The 17973-nt window shown below is 43.3% G+C and overlaps 1 long non-coding RNA gene across 1 annotated transcript; it reads left to right on the forward strand.

Annotated features, from left to right (window-relative positions):
- Positions 1-7967: 7967 nt before the first annotated feature.
- Positions 7968-11284, forward strand: LOC138066193 (uncharacterized). Its single transcript, XR_011139434.1, has 3 exons — positions 7968-8104; positions 8212-8356; positions 9273-11284. It is a non-coding gene; the product is annotated as an uncharacterized lncRNA (long non-coding RNA).
- Positions 11285-17973: the final 6689 nt, after the last annotated feature.

The following is a 17973-nucleotide window of genomic DNA, read 5'->3' on the forward strand; positions in this document are numbered from 1 at the left end:
AAAACAGCCCCCGCGTCAGCCGTGGGATGCTGGCGGGGTGAGCCAGGCCGCTTGCTCGGTCCGTGGCGCAGACGCGGCCGGGGGCAGGCCGGACACAGGCCCGGCAGCTTTACTTCATGCTACGGTTATGAGTGGGAAGCAGCTACGGTTGCCGCTTCAGCTGAAATTTTGCTTATTATTTTCTCAGTCCACTTTTTTTTTTTGGCTGGAAATTGGAATAAAAAAAGCTATTTACTTTCTGAACCAAAAAAGCAACTACTTAAAAAAAAAAGTCCACTATTCTTTGTACTTGTATAACTTAAAACCACCTGTTTTCAAGTTTGAACTTGATACATATTTGTGCTCCATTCCTTTAAGCACTTCAGCACATGTTATACACATGCTTACATCTCTAGCGTTGGGGCCTTAATCTTTAATGTCACCCTAAATCTTTTGTGCGTTAGCAAATTTACTAAAATAGTTGACTAATAGATTAATAATGACTCAAAATAACATGACACATAACCAGTATATTATTTTGATCACCATGTAAAATTAAAGAGGTTTTCCAGATACTGTGTGAATATACATATATAAAAATGTGCATATAGTACAGTTCTGCATATTGAATATATAGTGCTTTCGTGTTTTTAAAATTTAACTAAATGTTCATACTTCCTATTTACCCCAATGTTTTACACATGAGAGATCACCAAAACCTATTTAAGCATTTTTTACCTCAGCTTTAAATTAGGCTGTGCTTCCTGTGTGCTGCTGTACTGAGGTAACACTACCTCAACTATCTTATTTAAAACTTCCTCAGGTATTTCTGCACAATACTGCGTTCACTTTTATAGCTAACCACACACTAGGTAAAGTTATGCACCTGCAGGAATGTTTGTGGGGGTACGGGATTGCACCGGGTCGCTTTTTCCCTCTGGTAATATTTTTTAGAGCAAGTGAATATACTGGACTTCCCTGCATCTGTTGTGACCGTGGCACTAGTTTCATGCCATGAGGTGCAATTCTCATTCTTAGACATTTAATTTAAGTGGAAATGAGGAAAAAAAAATAGAAAAGAAGGCGAGAAACAGCCAAGAAGATATGAAATGCAGAAAGACAATAGCAATAGATGCAAAAACTGCCTAACTTTAGTTTCAGGTGTACTATTTTTCACTGAGATGGCCAAATCTTGTGGTTGACATAATATTTGCTTCTCAGTAGGCAGTAAAAACTGTGCTGCAAATACATTTTTCACCTCTTTGAGAAATTAAAGAACAGGTGAAAATTAATGTTCATGATTGTTTGCCCTATTGTTTGATAGCTTATTATTAAAATAGTAACATCCACATTCCTCATGTCAAAAGACATGATTGAAATAAACTGTTATGCTGTTTAATGAACAGTAACCAGTAAGCAATGTGTGCCTTTTTCGATAAAGGATTTTTAATTGTAAGTAGGCCTGCAAAAATCCCATCCAAATTAGCAAGTGCAAAATATTTCCAAGAAGAGCTATAGGGAAGAATGTATTGCCTGGATTTATTATATGAAGTATTGCTTTGTAGTGCTATATAGTGAAGATTTATTAACTAAACAGCTTGTTTTAAGAGGTTTCTCTGCTATTCCTAGAGGTAGAGGGGAGAGGCAGGTGAAACTGTATGATGCAAGTCAGTATAAAAACTAAGCGTAGTACAACTGCTCAGGTTTAAAGGTGCTTTACATCAGTATAATTTCTGTATTGCAAGGCAAATATTAAGGTGTGATCTTTACCGTGTCTGCTGTAGCAAAGTCTAAGGTTATAACATCCTGGTCAAGCGCTCTCCTTCGGTGAGTTCACGTTATAAACAAACTGGCTTTACGTTCTGTTTCGCTACAGAGCAGATGTTGAAATATCATTAGCAAAGCAATACAACAGATGCGTATTTAAAAGGTTTCGAAAAGGATCAGAGGGAGCAGTGTGGTGCTGGGAGGCTGCTGGGGTGAATTGCGCGGGGGAAGGCATGACGTCTGGGGTGCGCAAAGGCCACGAGCCGGAGAGAGGCCTGAGACGGTTACCGGAGATCTCCTTTATTCAGACACCTCCTGCAACCATAAAAACAGGAGTGTGAGGGAATATCCTCGCACAGCGTTTCCCGAACGGCGCGGCGCGCCTCGAGGCGCACCGCTGTTACGGAGAGGCGCGCTGAGGATCCTGAGGACAGCGGCGCCGGAGGAGCTGGAGGGCTGCGGTGGGAATCGCTCCCTCGGCCCTGGCCGGCTCCCCGCGCCCCTCGGCCGTGCTGCCGAAGGGCTGGGAGATGGGGCAGGGAGCGCAGCCACGCGTCCGGGCGGAGGATGAGGCAACGTGGGGCAGCGCAAGAGAGGAGCGGTAGAGCAAGAGGAAAAAAAAAAAAACCAACAACAAACAAAACACTTCCTTATGCCCTTTATTTCAAAACAGACACAAGGGCCTGTCTTTCCTGCTCTCAAGGATTTTTTTTTTTTTTAACCTTGTTGTAACTACTGCTGATGAGGTAAAATAGGCAAGGCCAGCAACATACCCCTGCTTGGGGTTGACCTTGTCTCGCGTACCTTGGGGTAAAGCTGGAGTCCCTTGGAGCCGCTGCTTTTTACCTGGGGATTGGTCAGAAACATTACCCCGAGGTAAAAAAAATACACCTCTTTTCAGCCGTGAAGACGAGGCCTCACTCGACCTCAGACATCTCTCTCAGTAACTGGAATTTCAACAAGTACCTGCCCCTAAGATTAATGTTGTGTGGCATTCCCAGGCACGCCCCACCTCGAACGCAGCCCCATCTTCCTCCAGGCCTCAGCATAGCATCAACAGCCTTTTCCTGCCTGGAGCAAGCTTTGTACTCGGGCTTAGCAGCGAGGTTCCCAGTTCTACGTGAGCTACAGATTCGTGCGGTTAGCAGATTATCAAACAGGAAAAAAACAAAAAACGAACCACCTACCACATCTCAGGAACTTTAATAGGAATTGTTACCTAGGCCTGTTTCATGCCTAGGAAGATCTTTTGCTTTCTCCCCTGACCCTACTCTTGAAGATTTAAATGACCGATTTCTAATCTCCTTATTAATTATAGAGAGAATATTTTTTAAAACATATGTGCTTCGCATAGCACTGTACGCATTCGGGATGCTGTCTTTCTTCTGCCCTGTATACATTCACAGAAGGTATTTGTGCATGTGGAAACAATCAGACTACCCCAAAGACAACACACTCGATACTGCTAATTACAGAGAATAAACACCGTGGGGACTATAACCACTGTCTAGATCTGAGTTGGTATTTTGCTGCTGAGCTAAAGAAAAAAGTCCGCTGTGTGCACTCGTATTATAGTCAGCTAAGTCCTTGCTGTACATATTGCTAATTTCTGTACGTGCCACGTGGCAGAGGGCCAAGGAATTATGGCGCAAACAGGATTTTATAACCAGTGTTATTTAAGGATGGGCAAATGTGAAACTCCAAAAAGTTAATGATTCTAGTGCACTTTCAATTAATTTTTATTGTCAAGCTGTATTTCAGGACACTAAAGACCTCTGTGATGACAAGAAGGAGTACATGGGAATAGTCAGTAGTACAGTACTCGTAGTTATCCTCTCTGATTTATAGATCAGTGAATAACTTAATCTGGATGACAAGTTCTTTCTTTCCTCTCATGTTCGATGGAATTCTTCTTTGTATCGAGCCCCTCTGCCCAAGGCATTTAAGTAATATAAATACAGTATCAGGCGTCACATTGCTGAAGTGCTACCTCCTAGCCCCAGCACAGATGTAAATATTACGCTTTTCGCACAGATGACATCTATAATACCTGTGTTGTTAAGACAGGTAACTTTACAGTAGTCTGACGCAAAAATTGTTGAATTGAGCTGGAAGTAGTAACTAGATCTTAATAACTTACAGAGGGAACTTCTGACAGGCTGCTGTTTTTCAAAACACAAGTATACATAGAAGTCTGCATCTAGTGAGTTTCAAAATTTGAGATTAAAGCAGGCTGGCTGTGAGCAATCAAACTGACAAAGCTTCCTATGATTAGTGTCCAGTTCACAACTTCACCTCCCTCCTGTGCCCCTCTGAGGGAGTCCTAGGCCGGGGTTGCGTGGTGGCTCATTGGGATCACAGTGTGTAAGGACTGATTGGCAGCTGAGTTTTGCCTACCCTTCTTGCAGAGGATGCTAATTTGGGCTCCTGTCCAGACAGCAATTGAGAGGGATGTGCTATGTTCAAGACTTCAACCCTGTTTCAAATTTGACTGAGATTGAGCAGCAGATTTGAAAGGGATTACAGGAAGACTGACAGACAGAGGAATTACATAAACTTCATTTCCTTAGGAAACCTGAGGGAAAAAAAATCAAAACATGCCCTTTGGAAAGTATTGGTAGAAAGCTGGGCTACAGTCACAGGTCCTATTCCAGTTTAGAGCTGAGTGAAAAGTGCATCTCTGTCGGCTCATTCTCGGCTGCCACAGGTTACCGTTTCATCAGCTGTGCTGATTCAACTGTTTGTGGAGCTGCCCTTTAAGCCAGTTCTGTGAAATAATCCACCTAAAAAAAAAAAAAGCTTTTTAGGAGGATGCATATCTTTTTTTTTTTTTTTTAACCCTAACATCCTTTTAAAAATCTTGTTTTGAGCTACACAAACACTTGATTCAGTGGTACGGGACAGCAGGTGTAAGTGTCTCTACGGGTGTGTGAGGGATGAGGGGGAGCTACACCATGGTGCTCTGCTTCAGCCCGAACGAACCTACATCCACAGCCTGAAGTGGCAAAAACAATGTTAAATCTGTTCTGGTGTTCCTGTTCCTCTAAAATCTGCGATCACAAAGCAACCTTACGCCTGTCTCCGTATTGTATGCACCTACCGTGTGGTCGCTTTGAGTTCGACTGTTATCCTCACTGCACTGTACCCATTCACAGCATACAACTGCAATTGTTTCTCAGTACAGATGGGCTGACGTCCAGAAATCCTAGCCTGTAAATACTTAGTCCAGCTTGGGATGTGTTGAATGTCCTCCTTTGGACCTGCTAGTTTTGGCAGGCCTAGTCTACGCTGTGATTTTTGCCAATTAAGCTGTATCAGACTGATTTGAGAATGTAAATAATGGCAAAGCTATGCCTGCAATATTTAAAATGTTATCCAAGCCTAATACATTAGCAGCAGGCTCATCTCCATGTGAAAGCTGGCATGTGACAAGCCATAGTATGAATTTCCTGGACACAGTCACCATGCACGAAGGCAGTAGATGTACATATAGGCCATGGCAGAAGTCTCCAGCTGTACCTGCTGCTAAACATTTCTGCTGCTTCAGATCCAGGGTGTACATGGCTGGGTGAGCACTTCTTATCTTGTTTCAGTGGGGGAGCTTATAAAGTTGAAATAGTAGGCATGTGCTAACCCACCTCATTCCGACAGAAAAAAATCTAAGAAGCATTCAGGCACAGTTCAACAAAGCAGATCTGAAGGAAAGAAAACCACAGGCTGGGAGGACAACCTTTTCCACCAGCACATTAGCTTGGCAGTGTGTGTGCCTGCAGCCCAGCCCCCTGTGTGGACTTCATTAGACTATGGTTTATTGCGGAGAGATGCGTTGCTTATTTCCAGCCCAAAGCCATGTGGCTCCTCCTTTGGGCTGGCATCGTGCTCCACAGGGGCAGCTACTTGGGTCGTCTGTGTCTGTCATAAAACTGGGTAGATGTAATCTTTATGTATGCTAAGCGTGAGGTAGCTTACCCCTCTGTGAAACTCAGGCAAGCTACTTCATAGTTGATTGCAAACCAAGAGCATCTTCATGGGGAAGTTTTCTGCTGAAATCAAAGTGAAACTTTACCCTTGGCTTTCTTATTGCTACCTCCTGAGTCACCACATCCTTCTCTTGTCACCATCACCTTTCAGTTTACAATGTGGCAACAAGCTATGGTATTCGACAGTAAGTGAGAAGTGGGTCTGCGTGTGTATGGGGGGGAAGGGATGAATTTATGGAAGGGTGAACGTTTGCTCTTTGAAAGCAGTGAACACTAAAGGGTCCACCTTGGGAGTCAGTCTGGAGTTGCTGGCGTACTGCAAATTTACATTATTTCTCTACCTTTCTAGTGGAGACAAGCCCCAAGCAATGTGAAGACTTAGCTTATTGCCCTGATTCTGCAACCGATTTCCCGTTTTGCCTAGCCATGGGTAAAGTCCTTTAGCTCCACATTTTCAAACATGGGCTTTATTTTAGTCCTGTAGCTTGAGATTCCCAAATCTCTCTTTCACATGTATTAATCACCTACAACTCTAGCCCAAATTAACAGAAGCTGCCCAAATGCAGAAGTGCACTGAAAATCAGATGCTACTGAGAAAAACAGGGCCAGCTCTGTCTGACTCAGCCTTCTCATGTGTTTAGTGGAGGATAACACCTGTCTAACTGGGGAGACATCAGGCTAAATTAATTAATGTTTGTAAAGCATACGAAGTAATTAATTATTTTTTGTAACACTATTTGCAGATGCAAAGGAGAAGAGCCCTTAGAGTATCGTTTCTCCTGTTTTGGTCTTTTCATTGGAATCAAATGAAGATAAACATGACCTCCTTCACAGCAAGCTCAGCTGAATGTTGCCTGTCCATAAAGAGTTTGGTTTTGCTGGAAAGGAGTAGGGCATGAGATTTTGATTCCTCTCACTTGTTTATGAGCATGAATTTACTACACATAAATCACTGCAGGTCAGAACATTGCTGTTCCCTTAACACAAGGTAAGGGAGCACAGAATCACTCTTTAATGTTGTGCAATTGGACAGGATTTGGCTTGTCCTGATTTTGTGTTTGGAGAACTCAGGCTGCCCTTTGTGCTTGATGCTTTACCTCTTTCTCGTGAAGGTCCAGTGGAGAAATCTGACAAGGTGCCTTTGCACCACTCGCTCACTGCCCGTTCTTTGTCTGTGTTTGAAGTTTTGCTAAGGTTAAAGTATGGCTTTCTTCTTTTTTGCTCTTTGTGAGATTTCCCAGCATTTGATGAGGCTGCAGTTTGACGAACACTTCAAGATGGCGCTGATGCTGAAAGAAGCAGTCCTATTTTCTTTATACCTGTTCTCTTCTATTTAAACCAGAGCACATGTGGCTGTGAGGTGGATCATATCAAGGCAGCAGTTTAGCTCAGAAAATAACAATTTCTGTCTTTTAATCAGCTTAGTTTTGTGTGGTTCAGTTTCCTGATAGGGCTTAGCAGCAGGGCAAGAACAGCAGTTGCAGAGGAAGGGAGTCAAGGCCTGATTCTTTAGGTGGCCTTGCATGACAGTGTTTGCAGAAACAGTTTTACTATTTGCCACCCTGTGTCCTTTCATCTCTCTTAGTGGCCCTATCTCGTGCTGGTGGTGGGTGATGGCAACAAGTTAATGCTCCTTGGAAGCCGGCAAGCAGTGGTTTTGCTACGGATAAAGACCCATATTGTGTCTTTCTGAACCCAAGGCTATCCCCCTCCTGCTTTCCATTCTTTGGTTTACTCAGTAGAGCTACCCTGATCCACATAAGCTAACAATCTGTTTGAGAAGAAACAATTAGGCCCATAGAAGTTGTTGACATCTTGTTTTCATTTTTTTTCAGTGGCCTAATGGGTACTCCAGTTTAGTATGTCCTTTTGTGTTCTCCATCCCATGCATTCCTCCCAGTGCAAAGACCCAATGAGGATGAGGACAGAACAGTGGCCCCCCAAACATTTTGGACCTACAGATTGCTAGTAACACTTAGCATTTCTCACAGACCACGATGTGGCTGTTGATCAAACTATTAATTCAAAACACTGCGCATGTCAGTGTTGAAGCTAGTAGGCTCCCTCGGCCAGCTGCGGACCACTCCACCGTGACCTCTGAGCCCACGGGAATGGCAAGTGCTAGGATGAGTCGTAGCGCCCAGTGAGGACAGACTGCAGTTGCAGAAGACTGTAAGAGCACCGTGGGTGTCTTTTCCAGGAAGTCGAGAGCACGCTCCCGGCTTCTTCTTTCTCTGTGATCTTTAGGAGTTCAGCTCAAATCAGTTCCTGAAAACAGCATCCTGCTGCAGAGGAAACAATGGTCCTGGAGACAGACTCCTATTATAAAAATCCTACAAGGAGCCAGACGCCCACCTCCCTTGACAAAGATTGATCAGGTGGCTGCTGGTACCACCTTTCATTTCTTTTTGGCAAGAGGGGAAGCACAGAATGATGATGAGTTTTCACATGGAGCTGTATTTAATAACTGTTTGTTTTGTTTCAGCACTGAAAACAGGGAAGAGTTGTTCTACACAATGCAGTACTGGTGTAGAGACAGGAAGAAAGGAGGGATAAAGGTGCCTAGGAGCATGCGTGCAATGGCAGGAATTCTTGAACGTAGTGCGTTACAGCTTCGTGCTTTGTGAGAGGTGAGATTATACGGTCACCGTGGAAAGGAAGTCTATTAAACGCATTTTGTGGAGATACAGCATTTTATGGAGGCTCTGCTACAGCTTTCTTGGGGCAGGGTGAATCTTTGGGTGGAGAGTAACTTTGGAGGTTGGAGAAAGGAGAAATTAACGCTCGATCGAACTGCAAGTGTTTGCAGAACCAACGTACTAATTCGTCCTAAAGTTCTTTCTGCAGCTGAGGACTGGTGCTTGTTATCAGTGAATCGTTGTTTCTTACCTGTCCAGTAAGTTACGATGTTTCTTTAAAATACTGTTCAGGGCACTGGCACTTCACAGAGATTATTTGAATTTAGACTATTTAGAAGAATTTTATAAAAAACAAAATCTCGCTCTTTTCTAATCCCTCTCCCATAATCTGGATCCTGCTTATGCCAAAGTCAAACACGTTTTACTTGAAGCTACAAGCCACCAATTATTTGAGGGATGAAACTGTACCTTCCTGTTCAAAAAATAAGCCTGATGCCCTTTTACGTCGGGGATATTTTTTTTTAACGTTTATAAATGCCAAGAGAGATTACAGAATTACACGTGTGACTTACTCCCATGTCGAGAGGCATTTTGCCCGCGCAGCCGGCGTTAGCAGGAGCCCCCGTGAACGAGGATCAGGCCCACGTCCTGAAAAACGCCCTGTGCGTGAAGTTCGGGGATGTGGCGTGATTTGTCTGTGCCACCAGAGGGTGCTGTTCTGTGCAATGAACCCAGGGAGGGGGGGAAAAAAGGAAGAATGTGAGAGAGAAATGAAAGACACAAACCAAAACAGAGCTCTTTCCTGTATGTTAGGCCCCTCTCCAAGCTCTAAAAGAGGCCTGGCAGCAGCGAGCCGCTCACTGTTACTGGAGCGCTTGTGTGAATTTTTGTTTTGTTTGTCCTGCAGGCTGGCTATCTCTGCCTGATAAACGCCAGCTCCCCGCGAAGAAAACGCTTGTGGCCATATGGATCTGCAAGGAGAAAAATGTCATCTCGATAGATAACACAGTTGTTACAACTTGGGGCTGTCCACGTTGAAAATAACATCCGGGGCAGCCAATCTGGCTGTTAAAAGGATGGGTTTATTAAGCTCGTCTTCCTCTGCGGAGTAACCAGACATCATTTAGCAGAAGAGATTTAAGACAAAACCAAGGGGAGCGTTCGTCTGGGAATCCCATCCCTTTGCTTATCTTCTGTGCTTTGCGGTGTTTTGACCGTTCTTCCTCTCTCCATCAGCTACATGCTTTAATGCCTCGTGTCCCACATATCTGGGGTTGTTGTACAGAGCATTCCTTATAAAGACATCTCTTGGCACAAAGACAGTCCCTGGGAGTAGCATTTTCTAGGTTGAAATTAAGCCTTCTTGGAATAAGTGAATACCAGGGTTTTATTTCCTTTTAAGCTAGCGGATAGTTTGTTCATTTTGCCATAGTTTGCAGTCTCCAACCAGATACGGGTGGATACTTCTTGTCTTCCTTCCTCTTTTTATTTCCAGTCTGGGAAACAGTAAAAAGTTAGTGAAAAGTGTAACATCTGCGAGCCAGAGAAAAGGATGAGGCAGGCTGGCCAGGCAGCCAGCCTCAGGAGATGGTAATACAGAAGAGCTATTCATTCTAGGAGCCAGTTGCTCATCGCCCTGCTAGATTATAAACTGGACACCTTATTAAGAGCTAATTCTGCAGCAGCCCCACCCAAGGCTGTGCTCAGGCTCTAAACCAGTGGAATGTAATCCCACTTCATTATTGATGCCTGTTACTGCATAAGCACATATGCAAGCAGGGTAGAAGATGCTAGGCAGGAAGAAGCAGGTCCATTTCTGGTTTATGGATTGACAATTTGAGAAAACAAGGTGGAATTCTGGGCGGGAGTGGGGAGGTGATTGGTTTGCTCTAAAATGTGGGCCCTTACATTATGATGCTGGCTACCTTACCGATTATTGAAACCAGCATAATTCCTCTTTTTCCTTGTTTTCTCAAGTGTAACTTAAAAGTGCTGACTCACTGGCACCATGTGCCAACCCAAATGTTGCTGCTGGAAGCAATCAACACAAGAGCCTGATGAGATACAACTCCACAAGGGAGTAGGCTTCCAATGGGCCACTTCAGTGATTCCAAGTTTCTCTTCTGCTGGTTTGCCTGGCCACTTCTTTCTTGTTACTTTAGCGCACAGGTGAATGCAATGTTGCATGGTTGTTCTGGTGAAAATTTCACAAGAATATACGTTTAATAAATTCAGCAAAGTTTTATCACTCATGGCAAAACTTTGGAACTTTTCAACCTGCATGCACCTTTTAATGATTTGAAAGGTAAGAGAGCACAGAAAAATGCACATTTATTGGTAAGTTCTCAGAAGTAAATATGTGACATGTATTCTTCAGGGCTTATTTTTGTGCTGAACAGAACAGAATGGAATATTAAAGCCTGTTGTAGTACACAGGAAGAGGATCCCTGCTCATACACTTGTCTCCTTCCCAGCAAAACTAACTATGGGGTTCCTGCAATGCTACATGCATTAAGAGGATTTTGCATCTTCAGAGCATTTATTCTGAACATTATGTAGACACACTGCTGATTTGTTCCAATACTGAGGTACCTCTGTTTTATTTTCCTTGGCAGGTAATTTGAACAGTTAGATATATTGCAACTGAGCAGTGGTCAGGAAATTCAAAAGTAACTTGGAAATATGGCCTTAATTTATAACCAAATAGCAAGCCTTCCTCATCCCTGTGTAACAATGAAGTATGGGCACAGATTCAGGGATATTTCAGTGGTGTTTTCTTGACTTGGTGACTTGTGTCACATCTCATATAATTAAAAAGCAGCTTTTGTGTTTATTTTAGAAGAAAATAAATTTCTTCCGGATCTGATTATCTAGGGCATTACAATGACTCATTTTTCACTGGAAACATTTTTGTGTGGTTCTCTCTAGGCTCTGATTGCCTGACTGTTACAGGTGTGTTGGAAGGCTTAGAGGCATTGACTCCTAATATGCTCCTATATACCTGTGTAAATCTAGCTCCAATTACTTTATAAGCTCATGAAAACGAACACAAGGCATCTTCCACATTTTTCTTTTCTATGATGTCCTACATAGGGTAGTTTTAGGGTTTTGCCATTAGCTTTGTTTCCTAGTCAAACAGCGTCTCCAAATTCACGCTTTGTGTATATGTATGTCTGTGTGTGTGATTCTGTTGTGCCCTGCCTTCCCACTTACTCGCAGATGTGGACTTTTTAGTGAGCTTCAACTAAATTTGGCAGAAGAATAGAGATCTGGAACTGAAATTCCTATGAAGTTTTAAGAAAAGAGGTCGATGGGTACAGAAGAGAGCCTGTTAGTGCTAAACATCAAGGTGCTGCCAGCTCAGCTTGCCTTTTACTGGGCCTTAGAGAACCCACACTGGAGTGTGCCCTTGGAGATCAGACTTTATCCTTTCTGTCATGGAGTCATGGAGTACTTCTTAGTAAATGTGGATTTGATACAGTTAGCTTAGAGAGGGGAAGTCTGGGATGAAAAACTCAAGTTTCTCTTCTGTTCTGGATTTTGAGAGTTATAGCTTTCTGCTGTAGGTGGTCAGGAGGATTCCATAATCCTGTCCTAGGAACTGGGGAATCTCTGTCCCCAGCACACATACCCTTCACCATTCAAACTGGATATTTCTTTTGCTGCAGAGGAATATAGCTATCAGACTGCAACATAATACTACAAAAGAGGATGTCTTTAAACTAATTCATGCTAAGGTAATGAAGGCTTTGAAAATATGAACAAAGCCTTGAATTTAAGCTGTGGCTGAGTTGTAAGCGGAGTAAAGACAGAGCTGAAGGTAGTTTGGTGATTCTGAGTAGATGGAGTGAAGCTTTTTTGTGCGGGGGTATCATTTCTAAACCCCCTGGGTTGTAGAAATCAGCATAAAAGCCGAGTTCAGTCTAGCAGGTCATCTAAACAGCAGTAGTAGTGAAGGACTGAGGCTTTTGCAGCAAGAGTTTTGAGGGTTTCCAGAAGGAATGAGTTCAGATGAACATTAAATCTTCAGTTAGTCTTAATGCCAGTGATGGAGAATGGATGACGTTATGGAAATATGAAATACTCTCCCCTACCATCGTCAGCCCAGGCTCTTGCAGAGATTCAGCTCTGCCAACTTCTCTTCATTCATTTGCTGATCTCAGCCAAGCCCTTGAAGAGCAGGGTAATGGTGTTATTTGCATGGGAGGTGAAGATGATGTAAAGATGGGTGTCATATGTGTACTGCTGACAAGTCGGTTCATGGTGCTACAGAATCTTCTCTAGAGGCTTTATATAGATACTGAACAGCTTGGGTGAGGGGAAAGAATCTTATGGTATTCAGCAGATGGAAAAGGTTTTGGAGGTTAAGGGAAGAGCAAGTGTTTATCATAAATCTCTGAGTGTACTAGAGATTTATGTAAGGGATGTCTGAAGATGCACCAGCTCAGTTCCATTAGCTACCACTCTAAGGCTGTGGACAGACATTTACTTTGCAGACAGCTGAGCTGGCTGGAGATCGTGCAGCCATTCCAGATGCTTGCTGTCTATCCTCTGCTGATGGTTCCTACACCCATGGCTCTGCTATTAGAAAAGGTGATCCAAGGCCTTCCTAATTTGCCAGGCGAAGTCTGTCCGATCAGTATTAAGCACTGACAAAGGTGGAGTGAGCTAACCCAGCCAGCTTCTCTGCAAGTTGGAGGGAGCGTTCACTAGCAGAACTTCACAGCGGCTTTTAGGAAGGAGGGACTGGAGAAAAAAAGGTTGTAACCTTTCCCACAGACCATGTCCACAGCCCTCATCAGTCCTGGCATTGCCTCCTACAGGTCTAAACATGAGCAAGGCATGCATGTGGGACTGGGTACATCTACTGGAACAGTCTATGGTACTGCTATTTCAGGGTAAGCATGTACTTGGATATTTTGTGCAAAGCATGTGTATAAAATATGCGTAAAGTGCTTGTTTGTTACATGAGCAACTAAAATGGTATATTTGGTGGCTTGTCCGTCTGCAGTGCAAACAAGAGCTGTAGGATGGGTACACGTTGTGGTAAAAGCCTGGGTAACTGTGAGTTCATTATTGTCCAAATCCAAACAGCCTTTATAAGAAATGTATATTAATTATTATGTTCGTATGCCATAACGGTTAAAGCTGAACTGGCAAGTTTAAATAAAATATTTGAGAATATCCAGCCAGAGGCAAAGAAGAAAGCTCTTGTGTTCAATGGATTGGTCAAAAACGGGAGGAAGAAGGAAGAAGGCGTGTGGATGTTTATGAGAAATCCTGGAATTCTTGCAAGATTTCCAGAGCCAAAAATACAGAGCTTTCGAAGAATCCTTAACACATACACAGACAAAACTGAGCTAGCCATAATACTGTGTGTGGCCCAGTGGTAAACATGGGTGGTAAACATGGTAGTGCTTTAACATGGAGAGCTAACAGTACGCACTACTATGATTTTCAGGCAGGGAAACCATCTCTCCACTATACAGACTTGTCCTCTGTGAAGACTGATGAGAGAAGAAAATGAACAGACACTCAGGAGACTTCGTGGCATCCCTGAGACAATCTGTGGCCTTTCTGAAACACAGAAATGAGCAGCTTTACAATTCTCCCTTCATCAAGAAACCAACTCTTTTGTCTAAAGCTGCTGATTCATTGTATTTCAGAAACCTATTAAAATGGACCACCCTAACGTCTGAGTCTGGCTCTGAATAAGATGTCTAACTTCCCGGTCATCCTGTTTCTGAACTGGGCCAGAATGGAGCATCCTACCTTAACAGGAGTCCAAAACTCTCGTGGAATTTGGACTCAGATCCAAACTGAAAGCACAGGCTCTTCTCTAAATAAAAATAACTAGATCACAAGCTATTTTGGGGTGGTGACTTTTAGATGAGATTTTTACTCCTGTCAAATACATCTGGATGCTGTACCTCTTCCAGCTGATATTCTTTCATCAGTTCAGGGCCAAATAGCCCCAGTTAGAAAGTAGAAACTGTAGAACAACTGACACTCTTCAAGGTAAAAACTATTTTTTGTTGTTGGTGGGTTTTTTTCCACACAGAATATTCTGCTACTCTGGTTGCTGGTGATGCTGATATAAGTCCTGTCACGGCCTATGATGAATACCATGCAATGTTAGTTCAAGATAACAGCCAACAGCATATTGGAAAGACTTCTCTACATTTGAACCCTCATGGTTCTGGCTTTCTTGACAGGGAGGTGGTTAACGAAATTGCCACGCCTGGTGCCACTTACATAGCTGCCAAAGCTGCTAATCATCATCACCTCCTCCCTTCCCCCAACACCCGTTAACAAATCTACTGTTTTTTCCTGTTTACTTCACTATATCTAGCATAATGATATGAATAATTGGCGTTCATGAAGAACCCGATGGGATAGAGCTGGTTACGATAAGGGAAGCAAAGGAGGAAACAGTATGCTGGGACATTATTGTCAAGAGTTCTAAGTAGCAAGCCCTAAAGCATGTTTTACATCAGTGTGAGTATTGCTGTGTATGGTATCCTACTGGGAGTGTTTGTACTGCGCTCAGCAGATGGACGGCAGGAGGTTTCATTGCTATATGCTAGGTAAGAGAACTTTTTAGCTCCGGAGCTCCAAGCAACCTACAAACTTCAGTTATTGTAAAGCTCTGAACCCTGTCAATTATTATCCTGTTGTATTGAGGAGCAAACTGGTTTGCCTAAGATGTCACAGGAAGTTTTCAGCTGTGCCAAGGATATAAACTAGATCTTCTGACTCATAGGTCTGGGCTTCAATCGAAGGAGTTTTCTTCCTCTTAACATAACTGCCTGCCTTCTCTTTGGTATAATCCCATCTTCCCCTAATCATTGGGTGACATCTAAACTCTGCGACTTTTGTACAGCATCCAAGATCTATTGTATTGGGTCCAAGATCTCATGTTTTATTTCTGGCTGTTCTAATTGCGTTTCATTCCCCAGCGGTTCCAGGAAGCTCGTCCCAAGCCAGGCTGCCGAGCCCTTGGGTAGAAGGGGCCCACCTTGGCAGCACACCTCACAGCGGAGTGGAGACTTCCCTGAACCAGTAACAGCAACAGTCGCCATGGCCCCACTAAACTGTAGCGTGGAGGATGGCATATTGCTACCCACATGCTTCCTGCGATTTCTGTTTAAACATAGTAGTCTTTACCCTCTGCTGCAGCCAGTATGTGAAGCTGCTCTCTGTAGATTTAAAGTTTCTGCCCACTCCAAAGTGGCTTTATTTTAATGCTCCAGTTCAGAGATTCCTACAGAGTACTTGCCTAGCCAGCATCTAAAGTCCAAATATTTTATTCAGTTCGGTTGATATATAGCATTGCTTTTTACCAACATTATTAGAGTCTCTTTTGATCTTAACCTCACTGATGGTTCTAGGGTTATTGTCTCTCCTTTTTTCCCCCTCTCCTTTAATAATTTGCAATTGTTCTTTTGGGCTATGGGTATCATGGACCAAATCCTGCCCTGACTTACATCCGTAAGGCCAGTGGGGTTGCATGCATCTACAAGACTGGAATTAATAGGATGTTCAAGTTATTTCACGGTTTGGAAAAGTCACATGATCTAGAGGACTGCTGCTGGGAGATGTATTTTAGGATTATATGATTCCTGAATCTGTAAATCTTGATGTACAGACAGTTTTTATTTTCCCTGAGTGTATATTTTATTAGTGATGGCAACTTCTTTTTTTTTTTTAACTTTAAATGCTGTACAGATAGAACCCCTTTCTGAAATTATAACACACTTATAGCAGCATTTTACACAATACAGCACTTTTCCCATCCTACCTAGCAGTAAAAGGTTACCTACACGAGGAGATTTGCTGACTGAGATTTGTATCAAAATAATTTTTAATGTTTGTACAAAGGATGAAAGTTCAGTTTTGTAGAGGATTTTTAATTTTCTGAATGTGAATTTTTATTTTTTTTTAATTTTCTGTTTTTTTACTCCCAACTCTTTGTTTTGGATCAATTGGAAGTTTTGATTTTGAGTTCAGGTCTTGCAGCTTACGTAGTGCCTTGCAAACTAACAGAAAATCAAAATGAAAGTAATTTTGAAATTAAAAAAAAGCTACCTTGCATTTCAAACATGCTGAAATGAAATGTTTCGGCACTGCTGGAACTCTTTGTTTCCTGGTTTTCTTCTGAAACAAAATCCTGGCGAAATCAACTGGATTTTGTGATGTGTTTTGATTCCAGCAGAATAGGATTCCAGCAGAGTTTTTCCTGATTGATTGAAAAGAACAGGACCAACAGAGCTCCCCATGTGGACAATTTTATTCCAGAAGAAGAGCGCTCCCTAACCCGTGGAGAGGAGTGATTCAATGTGCCTTCTGTCCGTGGGTGGGAGGGAGGGGAGGGAAAGGGGGAATAAGGGTACTTCCTTCACAGTGCTCAGGGCTTCCGGCCAAGGATGTAAGTCTAAACTCAGGTCAGTGTGTGCTGTGCCAGATCCAGAGAGTTTGGAGTCCCTTTGTCCAGAAGCTTGCAATACTTGAGGGAGTTGCCACATGGGATGTGTGGCATCCATGTAATATATCTGATGCATGAAAACTGGTTCCTATTGAGCTTACCGTGATGCCTGAGGCAAAAGTACTTCTGATTCCCCACATGATGCAGTAATCACTAGACTACTACTGTTCTCCTTAAACCGTGCTACAATGGCAGTTCAGGACAACTTCCAGCCTCAGGTCAGGCTGAGACAGATGGCATGCATGCTGAGAGAAAGGTGGTGCTGTCTTTGACCCTGCTCTCTCTCTGGGAAGGGCGAATCTGATATCATTTGCATTTCTCCTTAGGCTGAACCATTAAGTCTGATGACAGAAATGAACCTTTCCCCCTGGACAGGGGCCAAGAGACTTTTTTTTCCTCCCTCCTGTCTCTTTCATAACAGCCATTTTCACATATCTCTAGAACAGATCACGTAGTACTGTCATTTGCTGTAGGTGTACTCCTCTTTTCTTTGGCTACGTTCTGCTTCCCATCTGCTAGATAAGAGCTTCTCCTTGTCTAGCTGATGCTTATTTGCCACAGGTGACAGGGTGGACTGGATCAATTGTTTCTCCCCCAGGGAGAGCCTCTGCATCTGGTAGAGGGGGAGCTGAGTTCTGGAAACCCCATTAAGCAGCCACTGCAAGCCGTGTCAGCAGAGCCATAGCAATTCCTGCGGGACGAGATTGCCTGTTTCTTTGTGCCTCCTCAGAAAGTTCAGCCAGTTGTGCTTGTGCAAACCCCTGGAGGGCCTGGAGGTTGTGCAGGTGTCAGTGAGGACATAGCTGGGGTTGCAGAACTCTTATTATAGTAAGACAGAGCTGTGCTGGACAGAGAGGAAATTATCCTGGCTGGAGTTGTTTTTTTATTTCATAGGGATGCCACCAGTGGACAATAAGCAGGAAGAATCCCCTAATGACATTTCCCACGCCAGTACACTAAGGTGGGGTTCATTTTTATACTAATAGGGGCAAGCCCCACCTATTAATAAATGTGTTGAGTGGTGTTCTGTGGGACACATTAAATGCTAAGGGGTTGCTAAGATCTGCCTGTGGAGTAGCTGTGATGCAGGACATGTTGTTTGTGCAGAGCCCCGTGCAAAGGA

The sequence above is a fragment of the Struthio camelus genome, chromosome 2, assembly GCF_040807025.1.
Source record: "Struthio camelus isolate bStrCam1 chromosome 2, bStrCam1.hap1, whole genome shotgun sequence".
Taxonomy (NCBI): Eukaryota; Metazoa; Chordata; class Aves; order Struthioniformes; family Struthionidae; genus Struthio; species Struthio camelus.